The 4940-nt window shown below is 39.5% G+C and overlaps 1 pseudogene across 1 annotated transcript; it reads left to right on the top strand.

The window, feature by feature from the left end:
• The first annotated feature begins 472 nt into the window (after positions 1–472).
• Positions 473–4470, top strand: LOC125518855 (uncharacterized; annotated as a pseudogene). Its single transcript, XR_015609917.1, has 5 exons — positions 473–544; positions 792–864; positions 1599–1897; positions 1996–2032; positions 3533–4470. The product of XR_015609917.1 is annotated as an uncharacterized LOC125518855 (transcript).
• Positions 4471–4940: the final 470 nt, after the last annotated feature.

Raw genomic sequence — 4940 nt, 5'->3', positions numbered from 1 at the left:
ACGTGTTGTGTGGGTTATTAATATTTGATCTTCTTTGATTTATTTATAGATGGACGACAGTGCGCAAATTAACAGAAAAATTGCGTTCTTCAGTGCTTTTGTAGTGGCATATTGTTCATTGATCATATATCTAAGCAACTCTAGTCACCCTACAAGATACTCATTATTAGAGAGAAATAAATAAAGAATGGCGTATCTACGAAAATTGTATTGCGGTGAGGAGAAACACTGCATTGGCGAATTGCGCATGGGAAAATCAGTGTTCTTCAAACTATGTGATAAATTACGGAGTATGGGTCCACTTAAAGATACATGGCATTGTACTGTATAGGAGCAAGTTGCCATGTTCCTCACTACAGTAGGGCATCATAAGAAAAATATCGACATTAGTTTCTATTTCACAAGGTCAGGTGAGACAGTGAGTCGTTACTTCAACAGAGTTTTATTTGCAATTGGGAAACTTGGACCAGAAATGCTTAGGCATCGAACAATTGATACACCATCAAAGATTGAAGGCAACCCACGATTTGATCCGTATTTTAAGGTATAGTATAGTGTCCATCTAGTTACCATAAATTTTAAACTAATTTCATAGTGCAGTAGGTGTATTACTAATTAATTGTTACTTGGATGTTTAGGACTGTATTGGTGCTATTGATGGTACACATGTTCCATGTAATGTTCCATCTCGGATAGTCGACAGATTTCGTGGCAGGAAACCATTCCCTACCCAAAATGTTCTTGCGGCGGTCGACTTTGATTTGTTATTCACTTATGTTTGTGCGGGCTAGGAGGGTTCGTCCCACGATTCAACTGTTTTACGACATTCTCTTGAGCATCCAAATGGCCTTAGAGTCACTGAAGGTAGGCCCCTGCATTTGTTACATATGAACATAGAACATATAGAGTGAATGAGTGATTAATTGTTGATAATGTCATGTTAGGTAAATACTATCTTGCGGATGCGGGTTATGCAGCTAGGAGAGGATTCCTACCACCGTTCCGTCAAACTCAATATCATTTGCGTGAATGGAGGGGTAATAATAGACCCCGCACCCAGAATGAGCTATTCAACTTAAGGCACTCATCCCTTCGTACTACCGTTGAAAGGCATTTGGAACATTAAAGAACCGTTTCAAAGTTCTGACAACTAGGCCTTACTATCCCTTTCCTTCACAAGTATGAGTCGTCATAGCATGTTGTATCCTTCACAACTGGATATTACTAAACGGGGGTCCTGATGAACTAGTCTACATTGAGCACAACTGGTTTGAGCAATATCCAAGATCAGCTGGCCGTGTCCAACGGGATTTACGTGAGGAACAAATGGAGGTACTTAGAGATAGGGATACCATGGCGGCCAATATGTGGAGAAATAGGCATAATGTTAAACGTGGTTGATTTTTTTCAAGCTTTATGTATGAGTTCTTGATTTTAAGTTGTATTACCACTTAGAAGAACAACTTGTGTGTTTTCTTTCTTCAACTTGTAACTATGATTTATTTCCCTTGGTACGAGTGGCAATGCGATATGCATCTCAGAGGTGTTATTCTGTCTTTGAATTATAAAATTTAATTGATGCCATAGGGATATGGCAGGTAACAACATGGTGTGGCAGCCCCAAGTTGTAGATGAAATGCTACGTTACTACAAAGAGAAGATTCAGTCTGAGGGAAAACAATTTGTCTTCAAAGAGACACATCATGAGGAGTGTGCAAAACAAATCAATGCAAAGTTTACCACCGCCTTCACACAAAGGCAAGTTTATCACAAGTTCCATAAGCTGAAAGGTCAATGAAAGATCATACTAGAGGCGAAGAACTTAAGCGGTGCCAATTTTGATGATGTCAACAAGATAATATTATATGATGAAACTGAAGTTGTTCGGATGAAGAACGTGAGCACTACTTCTAAATTTTGTCAAACTATATTTCCGTCTTGTATTATGTTTTGTCTTTTATAACTAACAGTTTCATGCTTCCTTCTCTCTTCCAGAACAAAGACAAAAGGGCAAAATATATCAATGTGCCTATTGCCAACCAGGGGCGGAGCTAGAAAATTTGGCTATTGGGTTCACTCCATGACTTGTTGTGAGAACTTGGTACTAATATGTGACGTGCAAAATCTAATTTTAAATTATCCTACAACAAAATTATTGCACCCAAAAAAATATAATGAATAAAAAAATGGTGCATTAAAAACTAAAAAGTGCAAGACATACCGGTTCAATAAAATTATAAAATCACGTATTTACATACTATAAATAGAGTAGTATGAAATAACTTTGTAGCTCCAGCTATAGCTTATATCTTCCTAGAACATTGGAAAAATGGCAAGTTAGTTTGACAAGTTTGGAATAAATACTATCAAGCAAAAGAATTTTGTAAAGGCACTCACATTTTAGAGTGTCCCCTTCTGATCTTTCATCGCCTAAAAAAGATTAAACACTGCATTATTAGTAATGGTAGAAAATTTATCTTTCTCGACATAGACAATCACTCATGAACTGATCACCCATTTTATAGCACAACTTTTCTTTTGACAACATCTCGGTGATGTTGAAGTTGCCAATCAATAACATAATTAAGACACTCAATTTGGTAATATTGAAAGTTCTGTCTTATTGTTTTTTTGGCCACCACCATATTCATCAAACAAATCTCGATTAAATCTCTGTTGATTATCTCCAATCTCCCTTTGTGGGTAATCAAAATTAAACGGTGGCCTGTAAGGTCCCTGTTGAATATCTGCGCCGAATCTCATCTTGCTTCTTTGGATTTCTTGTGTACTTTGAAATTCTCTTCCGATCAGCCGGATCATACATAAGGCAACTCATTTTAGTTAATTTATGTATGAATAGTAGCCTTCAGAAGACTAGCTGCGGGGACATTTGATGCACTTAGCCTATGTCTTATGGGTGACCTTGATATGCCTGCATCATTATCTGGATCTGGTGACCGAGATTTCTTCGAAAATACCGATCCATAGCCTAGAACAATCAAAGTCCCTGGAGAATAACAAATCAAAAAATTAGGGCAAAAAAATCACTATCGTACAAGGCTATTAGACTAAATAGAACATACATAAGAGAGAGGGAGAAGATAAGGAAATGTAATCTAATTACCTCAAATTTTGGGGTACAATTGTTGCCGCTGTCGATCTGGCTGTGGCCGGTAGAGGCGGCCTCGCGGCGAGGCACCAGGAACACGAACAGACGAAGGAGAGATGAGATGCGAATTGGAAAAGGGAAAGACGATGAGGCGTACGGGCGTGCGGCTGTATAGGTAACAAATCACGGTGATTGTGTTAAAAAATCATGGTGATTAATTATGGCAAGGAGTCAAGGACCTCTCGTGGGCTGTTCACTTTTGGCCCTTTTACTTAGTCGCTAACGTGACAACCTTTCGTTGATGGGGTCAATCACAAGTTTTTAATGGGTTCACATCAAGTAAACATGCATCTACATGCACGTACGAAGCAAAATCTGTTGGGTTCAGTTGAACCCAATGCTTGTATGTTGGCTCCACCGCTGTTGCCAACTTTGATGAGATGGAGTTCATATTTCAGGATAAGCATGCTACCAGGGAGTTCACGGTCCTTCAAACACCCTATGACCATGTTCATGCTCGTGACAAGGATTTTATTGGTGACACCGAGAAGCGTGTGATTGATATTGAGATTGATCCTGCAACACAATATGATTCAGATTGTCTTCCTGATGACACCAATAATGAAAGCTCGTCTTCGAAACGTCCTAGAGGTGGCAAAAGCGATAAAGGTAAGAGGGTGAAGTGTGAGGAGAGTGTAGTTCAAGACATGACGCGGTCTCTGCGTGACATGTCGGATACTATGCGTTTCACACACGTGACCAACCTGAATGAGAATTTATTCAAAATAATTGATGACATGGAAGAATACCCTCTCTTCGTCCGACTTGCACTACAGACGTCTTTGGCCACCAATGAACAAGTGGCGTCCATGTTGAAAGGGAGGCCGATGACTGCTATTCAAGAGTTTGTGCGGCGCTGGGTCGGTGATAACTTTCGTGAACACGTTCATGTTGCTCCTAACATGTGATTCATTTTGCTGTAAATTTTTAGGATTATTTTGAATGTCTTCCAGCGTCGTCTCCTAGGGAAATAATGCCCATGCCTCATACTTGCATGTAATGATGTCATTCAGTTTTTCATTCCTGGAAAATAAGCTTGTTACTCAAAAAAATTATCAGTCAGTGTGTTTGCAAAGTGTGTTAAATTTATAATCATCAAGTTGCGTCGAATTTTTGCATGACTATTTACAACTTGATCTTCTTGTAGTCATTTCACTGTTTCACTGGGGTTTTTTTCAACGATATTGTACTGTTGATGCATTTGTTATAAGCTAGATGTATTTGAATACTGTGAAGATATTGTACTTTGCCCGCAACACAACCAAACGACTAGCTGTTGGCCCTTGCTAGCAATGGCATTGAACTAAACGTGCAGCTAAGGCAAAGGTAGCCCATCCGAGCTAACTTAGCCAGGCTAGCTCAGCTATGGGCAAGCTGGGCAATACAATCAAACGCACCCTTAGCTAGCTACATCGGGCAAGGAAACGGGCAGATGATGAAACGAGAGAGAGAGAGAGAAAAATATGGGGACGATAGGAATAGAACAAGCGAGAGTTCAAGAATGTGAATGGATAACTCCCTCAATCTGCCTGTACACGTGATGGTTGTACGTACGTGGCGGCCACTCACCAGAACACATGAGGTGTTGGTAGATTTTAACCGAGGGATTGTGGACTGTATACTTAGGTTATATTTAACCTAAATTTCATGGGATGTGCACTCCACCAGCATCATTACCACACACTACCCCAATACAACAAACGCTACAGTTCCACAAGATCTGTTTTATTTTTCCGTTTGTTTTGTGTTTGTCTAGACTCATTTCTAACTC

The sequence above is a fragment of the Triticum urartu genome, chromosome 7A (genome assembly GCF_056163025.1).
Source record: "Triticum urartu cultivar PI428250 chromosome 7A, HENAU_Tu73, whole genome shotgun sequence".
NCBI classification, from domain to species: Eukaryota; Viridiplantae; Streptophyta; class Magnoliopsida; order Poales; family Poaceae; genus Triticum; species Triticum urartu.
This window is presented reverse-complemented; position numbering and strand designations above follow the sequence as displayed.